This window comes from Phyllobates terribilis, unplaced genomic scaffold, assembly GCF_046119375.1.
Source record: "Phyllobates terribilis strain yellow unplaced genomic scaffold, ASM4611937v1 Scaffold_3__8_contigs__length_932513732, whole genome shotgun sequence".
NCBI lineage: Eukaryota > Metazoa > Chordata > Amphibia > Anura > Dendrobatidae > Phyllobates > Phyllobates terribilis.
The window spans coordinates 190,862,574-190,880,302 of NW_027362763.1; the positions used below are offsets into that span (position 1 = coordinate 190,862,574).

Below are 17,729 nucleotides of genomic sequence, written 5' to 3' on the forward strand. Positions count from 1 at the left end.
TAACACAATGACACACTGTATAATACACTGTATTTTAATAACACAATGATACACGGTATAGTAATAACACAATGATACACTGTATAATATACTGTATAGTAATAACACAATGACACACTGTATAGTAATAACACAATGATACGCTGTATAATACACTGTATAGTAATAACACAATGATACGCTGTATAATACACTGTATAGTAATAACACAATGATACACTGTATAATACACTGTATAGTAATAACACAATGATACACTGTATAATACACTTTATAGTAATAACACAATGATACACTGTATAATATACTGTATAGTAATAACACAATGATATACTGTATAATATACTGTATAGTAATAACACAATGATACGCTGTATAATATATTGTATAGTAATAACACAATGATACACTGTATAATACACTGTATAATAATAACACAATGATACACTGTATAATATACTGTATAGTAATAACACAATGATACACTGTATAATACACTGTATAGTAATAACACAATGATACACTGTATAATACACTGTATAGTAATAACACAATGACACACGGTATAGTAATAACACAATGACACACTGTATAATACACTGTATTTTAATAACACAATGATACACTGTATAGTAATAACACAATGATACGCTGTATAATATATTGTATAGTAATAACACAATGATACACTGTATAGTAATAACACAATGACACACGGTATAGTAATAACACAATGACACACTGTATAATACACTGTATTTTAATAACACAATGATACACGGTATAGTAATAACACAATGATACACTGTATAATATATTGTATAGTAATAACACAATGATACACTGTATAGTAATAACACAGATGATTGCACCTAATGTAAACAAGGCAGACAAAGGCTGAGATGAACTAGACGGAGACGGTTTCAGCCCAGAAGTGTTTTCCTGCTCGGTCTCCATGTACGTAGCTGCAGGTTACATAACAGCACTTTCATTTCTAATATTTCATTAATAATGCCGATCTCCTGTTATGTGCTTATTCTGACTCATTTGTCTATCGCCCCCCACCCAGCACTGTGCTTTATAGCAGATGGACAGACACATATGGACTATTTATTGACGATGTCTGTTATAATGGAGACATGGGGGTGGTTTACATTACCGCTTTTAATCATGGTCCAAGTGGATATTTAATAAATGAATACATACTCAAAAAACAATGCGTTCTGTCCCCGGGTCTTGGCTTTGTTTGCTCTCTCTGGCTGCAGGAGCCTGGAAGCAACATGGTGGGATCTCCCACGTTCCTGCAGGCATTTTATCTACAGCCTAGCAAATTGCACAGTGAAAAAATGTATTTTAAGGTATTTCTCACAAGGAAGATACGTTGATGAGGAAAATTAACAGCGTGGTTCAGAAGCAAGAAAAGTAAATCTCATCCACGTGCTACAGAAAAAAATCAGCAGCAGTTAGGATTTTAATGGGAATCTGTCAGTAGGATTAGCCCTTCTAAGCCGTCTATATGGGCAGGTAGGTCATAGGAAGCTGAATAACATGATACCTTTTATATCTGCAATCTGATGTGTTATTCCAAAGTAATTCACAATTTACGTAATATTTAAATGAGCTGTTAAGATCTATGGACATAGATCTACCTGAGAATCTGTCTGAAAGATTATTTTAAATTAAAGGAAGCTTTATCAGTGTAAGACATGTAATGACTGACAGTCTGGTCTCCAGACCTATGTGATGCACACTGGTACCACCCTCGTTCATTTTCAGATTCCCAGGGAGATCTGTGCCCCATCCATAGATCTTAACAGCTCATAAAGAAAAACACGGATTCCTTTTGAATAAGACATCGGATTGCAGATATCAAGGTATCACTTTAACTTTCTATAATCTGTGTACTGCTTTTGAGGGTTGATCCTACTGACAGATTCCTTTTAAGGCTGAGTACACACGGGGCGTGTACACAGAGGATTTTTCCATCTGTATTTTCCAAACGTAAAATCCTCTACTTTGTGGATGAGATTTTACAACTTTTCACTATTAAATCCACAGCGGTTTTCTCTACGGATATCACCTGTGTGCACATACAGTATATCCACAGTGGTTTTCTTTGCGGATATCACCTGTGTGCACATACACTAAATCCACAGATATTTTCCCTGCGGATATCACCTGTGTACATACAGTCATGGCCAAAAGTTTTGAGAATGACACCAAAATTATATTTTCACATGATCTGCTGGCCTCTGGTTTTTATTAGTGTTTGTCTGATGTTTATATCACGTACAGAAATATAATTGCAATCATATTATGAGTAACAATAGGTTATATTGACAGTTAGAATGAGTTAATGCTGCAAGTCAATATTTGCAGTGTTGCCCCTTCTTCTTCAAGACCTCTGTAATTCTCCCTGGCATGCTCTCAATCAACTTTTGGACCAAATCCTGACTGATAGCAGTCCATTCTTGCATAATCAATGCTTGCATTTTGCCACAATTTGTTGGTTTTTGTTTGTCCACCCATCTCTTGATGATTGACCACAAATTCTCTATGGGATTAAGATCTGGGGAGTTTCCAGGCCATGGACCCAAAATCTCTATGTTTTGTTCCATGAGCCATTTAGTTATCACCTTTGCTTTATGGCAAGGTGCTCCATCATGCTGGAAAAGGCATTGTTGGGCGCCAAACTGCTCTTGGACGGTTGGGAGAAGTTGCTCTTGGAGGACATTCTGGTACCATTCTTTATTCATGGCTGTGTTTTTAGGCAAGACTGTGAGTGAGCCGATTCCCTTGGCTGAGAAGCAACCCCACACATGAATGGTTTCAGGATGCTTTACAGTTGGCATGAGACAAGACTGGTGGTAGCGCTCACCTCTTCTTCTCCGAATAAGCTGTTTTCCAGATGTCCCAAACAATCGAAAAGGGGATTCATCAGAGAAAATGACTTTGCCCCAGTCCTCAGCAGTCCACTCCCTGTACCTTTTGCAGAATATCAGTCGGTCCCTGATGTTTTTTCTGGAGAGAAGTGGCTTCTTTGCTGTCCTCCTTGAAACCAGCCCTTGCTCAAAGAGTCTCCGCCTCACAGTGCGTGCAGAAGCACTCACACCAGCCTGCTGCCATTCCTGAGCAAGCTCGGCACTGCTGGTAGTCCGATCCCGCAGCTGAAACAGTTTTAAGATACGGTCCTGCCGCTTGCTGGTCTTTCTTGGGCGCCCTGGAGCCTTTTTGACAACAATGGAAGCTCTCTCCTTGAAGTTCTTGATGATGCGATAGATTGTTGACTGAGGTGCAATCTTTGTAGCTACGATACTCTTCCCTGTTAGGCCATTTTTGTGCAGTGCAATGATGGCTGCACGGGTTTCTTTAGAGATAACCATGGTTAACTGAAGAGAAACAATGATACCAAGAACCAGCCTCCTTTTAAAGTGTCCAGTGATGTCATTCTTACTTAATCATGACTGATTGATCGCCAGCCCTGTCCTCATCAACACCCACACCTGTGTTAATGGATCAATCACTAAAACGATGTTAGCTGCTCCTTTTAAGGCAGGACTGCAATGATGTTGAAATGTGTTTTGGGGGTTAAAGTTCATTTTCTGGGCAAATATTGACTTTGCAAGCACAGTAATTGCTGTTAAGCTGATCACTCTTTGACATTCAGGAGTATATGCAAATTGTCATTACAAAAAATGAAGCAGTAAACTTTGGAAAAATTACTATTTGTCTCATTCTCAATACTTTTGGCCATGATTGTACAGTAAATCCACAGCGGTTTTCTTTGCGGATATCACCTGCGTACATACAGTAAATCCACAGTGGTTTTCTTTGCGGATATCACCTGTGTACATACAGTAAATCCACAGCGGTTTTCTTTGCGGATATCACCTGTGTGCACGTACAGTAAATCCTCAGCATACTAATTTATACTACAGATTTGCTTCAATAACTTTACCCTCTATGATGCATAGGATGATTCCTGTGGCAAATCTGCATCAAAATCCACACAAAACAGATGCAGAGTTAACTGTTTATCCTCTGCTAAATCCGAAGCAGAAAATTTGCATCATGACCGAACCCTAGAGATTCAGTTCTGCTGTAATAAGCCATTGGAGCATGTTATGAACTCCTTTGATGGCATATTGATTCGATTGAATTCAATGCTTTTTATGATATTAAATAACCATAATAACACCACTTTTGCAGTGGATGCAGATTGTCCTGTTTGCCATTGGTACAAGGTCTCAGAGAATTCCTTATCACCAGATAGATGTCAGGACAATAAAAACCTAGAAAATCATTATACATACAGTACCTCCTGTCTCTTCCATGTGTTGAGTGCTGGTCATATTTTAAAGTTTCAACACTTTGCATCGGGTTTAACCATTAAAATACCTACATTGCATAGCTGAGCATGGACTTTGCATCCTGCTGATGACGTTGTGCTGTTAGTGCTCATCCTTACACCCCGGCATTCATCCTCACACTTGTGCATTCTGTAACACTATGATCCACAGTCCGTGCCCACCCCAATTCTGGGAGGATACGGCATCTCCTACACACTGCTGTGCACTTATAAAACCATTAGGTGTAAGGTGATCACTCCAGTCATTGGATCAGTTGCTATATTGGCATCAGGTAAGAAGCCTTTACTATATACATATGGTCTATCGTCTGCAATACATCGCATCCATTGAGAAGGACATGGATCAATCAGAGCTAGGCAGGAGATATTTTTGGTGTATATTTGTGCATCAATGTAATGTACATCCAAATAAGACTTTTCAGTCCCTTTGATCATTGGCAATCATATTAATCAACTATTTTGCACAAATTTTAGCTTCACCCATTTTACAAAATTATGTTTTCCTTTTCAGTGTTTTTCATTTTGCATTTTTTTCTTATATCTACAGTTAAATATTGCTTTTATGGAATTGTTTTTTTTTTTATTTAATGTTTATGGAATATGCCACATTTAATATGGCAATAATGTTTATTATATCTAATGTATCACTATCACCTTTATCAGCATCCAGTTTTGTAACCTTCACCATTGTTTTGATAGTTTTTTTTTATTTTGCATTTTTTGGTTATACTCTGTTTACCTGTGAAGGAGACTGAAAATTGTCTGATATGTATGCTTATACAGTGGAGCGTGCCCGTCTGCGTGTTGCATCGATGTCTGGGATTAGCAGAAAGATGATCAGGCTATTATGTGTGACATATTGCATCCCTTTTTGACCTTTAATCTGTGCCCTTTGTGTCTCGGTATAATCTCACACATCCTAGCTACATATGTACTGTTGTATGTAGATTTGTGTATTACATATTTTATGGGACGGGTTTCTGCTCCAGATTTTCCAGATCATTTATTTTAGAGAAGCAGTGTCTTAGTACAGAACATTATGACCGGCATTTTGCATGCCATTGTTGATGAATGTGGCGCTGAGGTAAGATGCACAAAATTTATTAATGGGTTTTTCCCACAAAGTACATTTTAATCAATAGATCTTGGAATAATAATAATTTCCACAATTGGACATGTTTAAATAAAATGTTCCTGTGCTGAGATAATCATATAAATGTGCCCCTGCTGTGTATTGTGTAATGGCTGTGTCTGACCATACAGGGACATGATCTGATCATACCACATCTCCTGGACAGGGGAGGAAGCAAAAGAGTATACAGACATTACATCATGGGATCACAAATAATTTTTTCTGTGAAGTAAAACATTTGCTGCTTGTTTTTAAACAATGTTTTACCTCACAAAAAGAATCAGCTGTGATCCCATGCTGTAATGTCTGTACACTCTTTATCTTCCCCCCTGCCCAGGAGATGTGGTATGATCAGACCATGTTCCTGTACGGTCAGACACAGCCATTACACAGTACACAGCAGGGGCACATTTATATGATTATCTCAGAACAGGAACATTTTATTTAAACACATCCAATTGTGAAGCTTATTATTCCAAGATGTGTTGATTAAAATGACCTTTTTTTTGTTTGAAAGCCCCTTTAAAGGGAACCTGTCACCTTGGAAATCGCCATTTACCTGTAGATATAATCTACAGGTAAATAGGGTTACAATAATGCCTGGCCTCCTTACTTAAAATACGGCTACCTGGAGAAAGCAAACTTATTTCCTCCTGGGAGCTGCTGGCTTTCAGTCATACAGGGCCATGTATGGAGCAGTTACAGTCATCTCTCACAGCACCATACACAGCTGTAAGCACATCCCAGCACTTGACAGCTCGCTTTGCACAGTCGGCAAAGTGTCAGATGCTTGAAGTATAGTGAGCAGTTCTGTGAGCAGTGACTGTAGTAGCCGCTCTTTATTCACCCCCGTGACTGAAAGCTGGAGCTCCCTTGGGGAAATGTGTTCATTTTCTCCCTATAGTTGCACCTTCAGTAAGCTGGTGGGGCAGCGTTGTAACGCTATTTACCTGCAGATTAACCCTATACCTGGCGTTTTCCCAGGTGACAGGTTCCCTAAATAGCCCTGTAGATCAGAAGAGGTCCTGGTCCTGAGACCACTATCAATCACTTAAACATCAGGGAAGAAGCTCTGAGTGCGTGGATGAACATGCTCACAACAGTGTACGGACTGCACTTCTTAATAAATTTGGTGCATGTTTCAGCTGCCAGCGCCAGACATGACGTACATTATGATAAATTTGACGTTTACGCTCAGCCACTTTTTAAAAAGTTGGGGGAGCTAGCTACAGGTGGTGTAAAAACGCCCAAAATTTTGCAACATTTCAAGCAGTTTTATGCCAGATTTCTAGCAAAAAGTGTTTAATGAATTGGGGTCTGATTCATTATACCGTGTGAATGTATAGTAAGATGATGAACAGACCAGATATGAACCCTTTAGAGAAGCACTCCTCCACCCATCAAAATTTGTATCCTCTTAATACTGTATATTGCAATCATCATATTATTGTTATGAACTGCTACAAGCACTAAGGAAAGATAGGAAAACTGTCCCTACAATAGGACTAAGCTGATTCCCTACGATGCAGCGGGGGACCTGTTCCTTGTGAACAGACCCGCCTAAGTCCTCAGCTAGTCTGAACGCAGACCTATAGATATAAGGGAGGGGTCCCTACAAGAACTAAGGACTGGGATATAGTTGGACACCTCCTAGCAGAAATTGTAGCAGAGCAAAGACAAACAAACAAAAAGTAATAATGGTCAAAAGACCAAGCAAACTACAGAGTTAGGTACAAGGCACCTGGCTAGCTTAAGAGTAAATGTAACACTGAAGTCCAGCAAGGCCAGAAGGGCGGAGCTGGATTATATAGGCAGAAAATCATGTGACCAACAAAATAGAAAAGGAACTAACAGGAGGGTTCTAACAATTATTAGACAACTATGCATGGCCAAAAGAAACATGATATACTACGGGGTGGAGCACTGACCAACCTTGGGCAGCACATACCCCCGTACAAACCATTAACTATCAGTAAAACCTAGAAAAAAATGGGAGAACAAGACAGGCTACCTGGTATGAAATGTGCAAAATCACTTTATTAGGTTATAATGTAAAAAATAGGACAGGACAGTTTACAGGGTGAGTACAAAAACCAGATATATATAACAGTTAAAGATCTAAAAGCTGGTCAGTGACACAAATGAGTTTGCATTCAGCTAGTTTCAAGTAAATATAGCAACATGTGTACATAGCCTGTCATGAGCATATGTGCTCATGATCTCTCATAGAAGCACAGTGCCAGAGTGGCCTACAGTAAGACATCAATGTATAAATAGTTTAAATACAAAATACATAGTAATACAGCTGTCTAATACATATTAAAGCGGCACAAACGCACCAGAGAGATCATGAGACAGGCTAAAAGTAAGTAAATAACAAAACATGCTGAGAGCAGTGTAATGACCAGTATGCTTACCAGGGGTGAGGGGGCGGTAGTACACGGAAATGCGCCCGATGCGCGTTTCGCGGCGCTACTGGACGCTTTCTCAAGGGCAGGAGTGATGCAGTGTAGAAAAGGGAGCCCATATTTATATGTGCCTATAGTATTGAGTCCATTAGAGAATCCGGAAGCGCAACCTCTGCAAACCGGAAGTGCATCACCGGAATCACGTGACAGGTGTCACATGATCGCAAGGGACGTGTGTGAGACGGCGCATGCGCGCCGCCTCGGTCCAGTCCCAGGCGCGCCCCTGGACCGTCAAGCCACCCGCGCGCTCTGGGAGAGCGCGCCAGGTAAGCCTGCAGACAGCCCGGAGCGCGACAGAGACGGCCAAGACGGGACGCATGCGCACCACACATCCCTCCACACTAAGGCCAGAAACATATGGCTGCGCAGATTAAAGACAGTTATATTCAGGCATCGTGCATAGACATCAAAAAATATCAATAACTGTGAATTACACGAACAGAAGGGCACATATAGTAGGCCTGTAGATTTGAGATGATGAGCCATAGTATGGATGCAAAATTCAGACATAAACTAGAATAGAAAATCAGAAAAAAAGGAGAGAAAAAAGGGACAAGAAAATAAATTAATATATAATAACAACACTACACCACAAAATATAATAAAAACAAACATGAAAACAAAAAATAAATGAGAAAAAATTAAAAACAAAACCCGAAAACCGCCAAGCCAAATTTACAGAAATAAATAAAAAAAATGCCAAACACAATTATAAATAAGAGGAAAAACTCAAGGTTTCATTCAAGCAAAAAGGTACAACTGTGTTCCAACGCACAATCCATTGAGCCTCGCGCTGTGCGAGGCTCCTCTTAATGTTACCGCCCCGTATCCCGAAGCTCACAACATCTATCCCACGGACCAGGAGGGAACGAGGATCGCAGTTGTGTTTCTCCCTAAAGTGATGTGGGATGGTCTTAAGGAGGTCCGGTTCGGGTGCCACTTTGGCTGCCCCAATGTCCCTCACATGTTCGCGGACTTGGACACGAAGTTCCCTCGACGTCAGGCCCACATATATTAAAGAGCAGCTGCATGTAGCATAGTAAATCACATTTGAAGTGCTGCAAGATATATGGTGCCTTATGTCGAATGTCCTCTGCCCGTCCGCAGACGTGAATGAAGTACAGCGAAGGACATTGAAGCAAGCCAGACAGTGGCCACATTTAAAGCATCCCGATACAGGACCCCTGGAGCCAAAGGGACACTGTCTTTTGGGAATATAATGGCTCCTAACCAGGGGATCCTTGAGATTCTTGGATCTCCTGGGGGTCATCAAGGGGCGATCCCCCAAGTACGGTCTCAGGGAGGGCTCTGTCATCAGTTCATCCCAATGTTTAGTCAGGATCTGGCGCATGCCCGACCACTCGTGGTTATACGCCGAGATAAATCTGATTTTATCATCCACGTCTTTCGTCCTTCTTGAGGGATGTAGTAATTCATTACGTGGAGTTTTCCTGGCTCTCTCATGTCCATATTTGATACATCTATGACTATAACCAAACCTCTGCCCCAGATCCCGGGCCTGGCGTTCAAAGTCAGAGTATGAAGAGCAAATCCGCCTCATCCTTAGAAACTGTCCAACCGGGACGGCCATAATGGTGGCGGGGCTATGTGCAGATCCGGCGTGAATCAACGAGTTTACTGCAGTGGACTTCCTAAACACGTCTGTCTGTATGCACCCAGCAGGGTCTACACGCAACGAGATGTCAAGGAAGTCCACCTTTTTGTAGTCATAACTGTAAGTCAATTTAATGTTGTACGGATTTACGCCGAGTCCGCCCATAAAAGTCCCGAGCTGCTGGCTTGAGCCCTGCCACAGAAATAAAATATCATCTATATAGCGTATCCAGCACAGCACACGGTGGGCGTCTGGCGCCCCCCGTCACCAAAAATTTCCCTCTCCCACTGTCCCAGGAAGAGGTTGGCATAGGAGGGGGCACAGGCCGCCCCCATGGCAGTGCCGCGCTTCTGTAGATAAAAACGATCTTTGAACACAAAAAAATTGTGGGTAAGGGCAAACTCCAGCAGCTCCAAAATAAGTTCACGCAAAGGGGCGTCCAAGTTGGAGGCACCCAAGAAGAGGCGGACCGCTCTTAAACCATCAGTGTGGTTTATGCTGGTATACAGACTCTCTATGTCGGCCGTAACCAAAAGAGTTCCCTCGTCCACCAGACCCCGGTTGTGTCTTTTACGAAAGATGGTAATGTTTCAACCAGAGGTTTAAGGTAAAAATCAATAAATTTGCAGATGGGCTCACATAGGCTGCCCATCCCCGACACAATCGGGCATCCAGGAGGGTCGACGGAGTTCTTGTGGACTTTCGGCAATAAATAAAACGTAGGGGTCCTGGGGAAGCCTACCAACAGCCCATCCAGCACCTTCTTCGTGATGGTGCCCTCCTCAAAGGCCCGTGTAAGGATGTCGCTGAGTTCGGCAGAGAACGAGGCCAAGGGGCAGGAGGACAGTTTCATGTATGTTTGGTGGTCCCTCAATTGGCGAAAAGCCTCACGTTCATATTTATCACACAGCCAGACCACGATGGTGCCCCCCTTGTCTGCCGCCTTGAACACCACATCTTTAAGTGACTGCAACTGTGATATTGCCATACGTTGTCGGTGTGTTAAATTGTCACGTTGTCGTCTACATGACAGATTTCTCAAATCTTCCAAGACTAACTTTGTGAAAATGTCCACAGCAGGGCTGAGAGACAAGGGGGGGAACCTCGTGGATCTGGGCATAATTGATTGAGGGAACCCACCTGAATGCGGTTTGGCTTGTTCCGCCAAAAGGTCCTCCAAGCACTGCAAGGCCTCGCTCTCAGCACCAGCTGTATCATCCAAAGTACCTTGGTCTTTATAATGTAGCTTCTTGAGGATGAGCTTCCGAGAGAAGAAGTGGAGGTCTTTTAGCGCTGTGAAAAAATTAAATCCGCATGTTGGTGAAAATGTTAGCCCTCTCCCCAGGACCTCTAGTTGTGCCGGGGTTAGAATGTGGGAAGATAAGTTAATTACCTGAAGCCCTCCCTGAGATGTCGGCCCCAACTCATTAATAGGTGGAGCTCTCGTTTTTGTGGTTTGTCTCGTTTGTATCTTGTTCGTAGAAGGAAGTGGGGGTGCCCCCTGTATGGTAGTAGACAATGGGAATTTTCCTGCGATGCGTTAGAATGGGCTGATGTCGATCTAGACCTGGAGTAAGACATATTATGGTGTCTAGAGCGGGACCTTTGGAATTGATTTCTCCACCTGTAGACCAGTTGGTTTTGTTTGTCACGTATATTCCTTTGAAATTTTTTTGATTTAGTGGTTTGAATTTCCATGGCCCATTTTTGTAATTCCACATCCATCTCATCGTTGAGCTTTTTCAAAGCTTCACCGGGAAGCCCATTTCGGAGTGTGATCTGGAGCACCTCTATCTCTATTTCAATTTCTTTAAAAGAAGAACCATTCATTTCTTTTAACAAAGTCATGAAACCTAGTGAGCAGGTATTTGCTAACTCCTCCCATTTATTTTTAAAATTCTCATCAGAAATGGCGAATGAAGGAAAAATTTGGACCCGAAGACCTCTCGGGATTAATCCCTTTTGTATATATTTATCCAAAAAAGCATGATTCCACCAGATCCTGGTACGCCTCCTAAGGAGGTCTTTGAATTTATGGATGGCATCCTGTACATCCCTTTCCACCCTGGTTCCAACCTCTTGACTGTCCTTAAAAACATCATCGAGTAAGGAGAGCCACGTGCCGTCATGTGCTCTAAAGTCCATATTAGTACAGGCCTCAACTGTGGATAACACAGAAACAATTATTAGACAACTATGCATGGCCAAAAGAAACATGATATACTACGGGGTAGAGCACTGACCAACCTTGGGCAGTACATACCCCCGTACAAACCATTAACTGTCAGTAAAACCTAGAAAAAAATGGGAGAACAAGACAGACTACCTGTTATGAAATGTGCAAAATCGCTTTATTAGGTTATAATGTAAAAAATTGGACAGGACAGTTCACAGGGTGAGTACAAAAACCATATATATATAGCAGTTAAAGATCTAAAAGCTGGTCAGTGACACAAATGAGTTTGCATTCAACTAGTTTCAAGTAAATATAGCGACATGTGTACATAGCCTGTCATGAGCATATGTGCTCATGATCTCTCATAGAAGCACAGTGCCAGAGTGGCCTACAGTAAGACATCAATGTATAAATAGTTTAAATACAAAATACATAGTAATACAGCTGTCTAATATATATTAAAGCGGCACAAACGCACCAGAGAGATCATGAGACAGGCTAAAAGTAAGTAAATAACAAAACATGCTGAGAGCAGTGTAATGACCAGTATGCTTACCAGGGGTGAGGGGGCGGTAGTACACGGAAATGCACCCGACGCGCGTTTCGCGGCGCCACTGGCCGCTCAAGGGCAGGAATGGTGCAGTGTAGAAAAGGGAGCCCATATTTATATGTGCCTATAGTATTGAGTCCATTAGAGAATCTGGAAGCGCAACCTCTGCAAACCGGAAGTGCGTCACCGGAATCACGTGACAGGTGTCACATGATCGCAAGGGACGTGTGTGAGGCATCTATGCACGATGCCTGAATATAACTGTCTTTAATCTGCGCAGCCATATGTTTCTGGCCTTAGTGTGGAGGGATGTGTGGTGTGCATGGGTCCCGTCTTGGCCGTCTCTGTCACGCTCCAGGCTGTCTCCAGGCTTACCTGGCGCGCTCTACCAGCGCGCGCAGGTGGCTTGACGGTCCGGGGGCGCGCCTGGGACTGGACCGAGGCGGCGCGCATGCGCCTTCTCACACACGTCCCTTTCGATCATGTAACACCTGTCACGTGATTCCAGTGACGCACTTCCGGTTTGCGGAGGTTGCGCTTCCTTATTCTCTAATGGACTCAATACTATAGGAACATATACAGTACAGACCAAAAGTTTGGACACACCTCATTAAAAGATTTTTCTGTAATTTCATGACTGAAAATTGTACATTCACACTGAAGGCATCATAACTATGAATTAACACATGTGGAATTATATAGTTAACAAAAAAGTGTGAAACAACTGAAAATATGTCTTATATTCTAGGTTCTTCAAAGTAGCCACCTTTTGCTTTGATGACTGCTTTGCACACTCTTGGCATTCTCTTGATAAGCTTCAAGAGGTAGTCACCGGAAATGGTTTTCACTTCACAGGTGTGAAGCGCTACAAAGAAACTGGCTCACATGAGGACCGCCCCAGGAATGGAAGACCAAGAGTCACCTCTGCTTCTGAGGATAAGTTTATCCGAGTCACCAGCCTCAGAAATCGCAGGTTAACAGCAGCTCAGATTAGAGACCAGGTCAATGCCACACAGAGTTCTAGCAGCAGACACATCTCTTCAACAACTGTTAAGAGGAGACTTTGTGCAGCTGGCCTTCATGGTAAAATAGCTGCTAGGAAACCACTGCTAAGGACAGGCAACAAGCAGAAGAGACTTGTTTGGGCTAAAGAACACAAGGAATGGACATTACACCAGTGGAAATCTGTGCTTTGGTCTGATGAGTCCAAATTTGAGATCTTAGGTTCCAACCACCGTGTCTTTGTGCGACGCAGAAAAGGTGAACAGATGGACTCTACATGCCTTGTTCCCACCGTGAAGCATGGAGGAGAAGGTGTGATGGTGTGGGGGTGCTTTGCTGGTGACACTGTTGGGGATTTATTCAAAATTGAAGGCATACTGAACCAGCATAGCTACCACAGCATCTTGCAGCGGCATGCTATTCCATCCAGTTTGGGTTTAGTTAGACCATCATTTATTTTTCAACAGGACAATGACCCCAAACACGCTTCCAGGCTGTGTAAGGGCTATTTGACCAAGAAGGAGAGTGATGGGGTGCTACGCCAGATGACCTGGCCTCCACAGTCACCAGACCTGAACCCAATCGAGATGGTTTGGGGTGAGCTGGACCGCAGAGTGAAGGAAAAAGGGCCAACAAGTGCTAAGCATCTCTGGGAGCTCCTTCAAGATTGTTGGAAGACCATTTCTGGTGACTACCTCTAGAAGCTCATCAAGAGAATGCCAAGAATGTGCAAAGCAGTCATCAAAGCAAAAGGTGGCTACTTTGAAGAACCTAGAATATAAGACATATTTTCAGTTGTTTCACACATTTTTGTTAAGTATATAATTCCACATGTGTTAATTCATAGTTTTGATGCCTTCGGTGTGAATGTACAATTTTCAAAGTCATAAAAATACAAAAAAATCTTTAAATGAGAAGGTGTGTCCAAACTTTTGGTCTGTACTGTAAATATGGGCTCCCTTTTCTACACTGCACCACTCCTGCCCTTGAGAAAGCGGCCAGTAGCGCCACGAAACGCGCGTTGGGCGCATTTCCGTGTACTACCGCCCCCTCACCCCTGGTAAGCATACTGGTCATTACACTGCTCTCAGCATGTTTTGTTATTTACTTACTTTTAGCCTGTCTCATGATCTGTCTGGTGCGTTTCTGCCGCTTTAATATGTATTAGACTGCTGTATTACTATGTATTTTGTATTTAAACTATTTATACATTGATGTCTTACTGTAGGCCACTCTGGCACTGTGCTTCTATGAGAGATCATGAGCACATATGCTCATGACAGGCTATGTACACATGTTGCTATATTTACTTGAAACTAGCTGAATGCAAACTCATTTGTGTCACTGACCAGCTTTTAGATCTTTAACTGCTATATATATATATGGTTTTTGTACTCACCCTGTAAACTGTCCTGTCCAATTTTTTACATTATAACCTAATAAAGCGATTTTGCGCATTTCATACCAGGTAGTCTGTCTTGTTCTCCCATTTTTTCTAGGTTTTACTAGAAAATATATAGTTATATATATCTGGTTTTTGTACTCACCCTGTAAACTGTCCTGTCCAGTTTTTTACATTATAACCTAATAAAGCGATTTTGCACATTTCATACCAGGCAATCATCATATTATATAGCACTGTGTACTTATATTTGCTCATTTTACCTTTCTATCCAGTAAATTATTCTCTTTTCCATTAGGTCTATGACATCACATGATTAAAAACTGACTAGCTGATTCCTTCTAAGCTCTATGTAGAAACAGGAGGTCAATTTTCCATGTATGAGTCATCAGTCACTGCAAAAGTTCCTGGCAGGGGAGGAGGAAGCAGCTGGGTCAGGACACAAGAGACAAGAGACTTCCTGTTTCTACATAGAGCAGAGAAAAGAGAATTAACTGGGTAGAAAAGATAAATGAGCAATTGTAAATACACAGCGCTATATAATATGGTGATTGCAGTATATTAAGAGGGTAAAAACTTATGGAAGTGCTTCTTTAAACCAACCAGGAAGGAGACAGTACATATTCATAGGCACGGACGCAGCCCCACAAAGATTGATGTAATATAGATGTACAGAAGTATGAGCATGTACCAACAAGAGAAAGTCACCAAATATCTTTGACAATGTGCTTCATGACCTTTTCTATTTACAGCTAGAGAAAAACAATATAACAAACCTAAAAAAGGAGAAGATAGAGACAAAAGGAAAGGAGAGAGGTGGTGGTCAGTCTTACATCCAATGTCAATTTGCGTAGGTTGGGTCAATAACAGTCGTGCGGATCGGGGTTTCTTAGTATAGCTGTTTTCTGAAATGTATCTCTGCTGTCTTTAACAGAAGCAGACAGATTTCCTTTCTATATTATATAGGTGTTTTTTTTAAGAAACACCGTGGTGGGTTGGGGTTGTTTCAAAAAGAATGGGACACATATTTATGCTGTGTGAACAAAGAGATCCCATGTCATTTGCTCCCCAGTGAACTGGGACTGAGGAGGATGACGGCTAAGTTGGGGAGGACTGACACCTGACCGCTGACTTGTGATCCTGCCACCCGGGACCAAAGTATTGAATCTTCAAACAAGACAAAACGCTGAATAATGTGGAAGCCTCATGGTCTTCATCTCCAATTCAAACATTTTTAGAAATGTAACCCATGGCCCAGGAATATTACCAAACCATGAATTGTGGCTTCAACCTATGTTGCCAAACTTGGCTTTGTACTGGGGAGCCATAGGGACACCGCGTGCTGCCATGTGGTGCCCCACATGGGACTGTACTGTAAATAATTTGTCTCAGTGGGGGCTCATACACTTTTGGGTGTAGCCTATTACCGCTCCATATAACTTGGCAGTTGTACAAAGTTGTAATGTGCAAATGTGTCATAAATAACTAGTTCACATATTTTTTTCTAAAATTAGGCTTATTTCTTTTCCCCAGAATGCATTTTATCCAATTATGACTAGTCTCAATCATAAACAATAAGTAGACCATAGAGACTTATATTTTACACAATTCCTTTCAAAACGATAACAAAATATAATACTTTTTGGCCAATACACTGTCCTCTTGAGTCCTGTGATACACGTCATAAGACATTGGCTCAAGCAGTTTACGTGCAAGTGCTTTGTTCTCCTGGGAGTTGTAGTCAAATGGCCGTAAGCACCTTACATTATAGAATGATGAATGAATAGTGATTTATGTTACTGCCAACAAATGTAGAATGGGGTAACATATAAACTCTCCTGTAGGTGTAATGTATCCCAATACTTATGTCCATAGAGCGTAGCTTGATTGGTGGAGCGGCATGACTCTTTGTCCCTTCTTCTTATGGTACTGCCACAATACTCTTCACACGATACTGTAGGTTTTTGGTGCACTTTTGTAGTCCTTTTTTAAATTGTGTCTATGTCAGTACTCATTTTCTCAGTAATGTTTTCTATTCTTATAAAATTAGGTAAAAAAAATCTTAAGGATTCACCAAATATATCATCAAGTTTGTGATCAATTTGTTGCATCTAGACTAATTCTGTTTAAATGTGCGACAGTATTAATAAATATACGAATGTATAAATAAGTATAGATACTTAAAGGGGTATTCCCATCTCCAAGATCCTATCCTAATATGTAGTAGGTGTAATAATAATAATATTAATAAATACCTCCAATTAAAAATGTAATATAATTCCTCTGAATTGCTATGTTGCTTACCCCATGTGCAGGGCATTGCAGTAGCTTAGATATCCATAGTTACGACCACTAACACCCACCTGTCACTGTATGAGTGGTTATAACCATGGATATCTAAGCTACTGCAATGCCCTGTACATAAGGTTAGTGACATTGCGAATCAAAAGAACTATACTACATTTCTAATTGGAGGTACTGTATTTGCTAATATTATTATTAAACCTACTGCATATTGGGATAGGATATTGGAGATGGGAATACCCCTTTAAATTACTAATCTTGTGAGCACATACAACTAGTTTACACACTATTTTCCATAAAACGTCTGGTCTGGAGAGGCAGTAGGGACAGTGAGCTGTTGATGATGATGAATTGTGTGAAATTTCTTAGCTATATATTTGCACCAAACTAAACCAATCCAAACCTGTTATAGGTTGGGCTGATATGCTCCTTCTGCCAGTAACGAGTCTTGGGAAAACAACTATTTCCTGAGCTACTTATATTTTTAGTAGCAAGGAAATCAGAACAGACGTCACCCCAGTATACAGATAATTAGCTGAAAGACCTGTCAGCAGGTCAGATCTCTCCAGTGTTTGCTCTTATTTTATTCCCTCTGCGCCCCTAAGTATACCGTTCCTTGTTTTTTAATGAATCGCACTATATGGATCCAGAGATATGGGCATTTACTGCAAATTTTTACGGTCTTTACTAAGGGGACATTCCTCAAATGTA

General features: G+C 41.4%; 1 protein-coding gene across 2 annotated transcripts in view; it reads left to right on the forward strand.

Moving 5' to 3' along the window:
- Positions 1-17,729, forward strand: part of SLC16A14 (solute carrier family 16 member 14) — a 131,715-nt gene that overhangs the window by 80,772 nt on the left and 33,214 nt on the right. The window contains exon 1 of one of the 2 annotated variants that reach the window (XM_073674399.1): positions 4,523-4,641. The exons of the other annotated variant lie outside the window; for it this stretch is intronic. The gene's annotated coding sequence lies outside the window, so the exon portion shown is untranslated. Of the gene's footprint in view, positions 1-4,522; positions 4,642-17,729 lie in introns of those variants that run through there. 2 annotated transcript variants of the gene reach the window in all.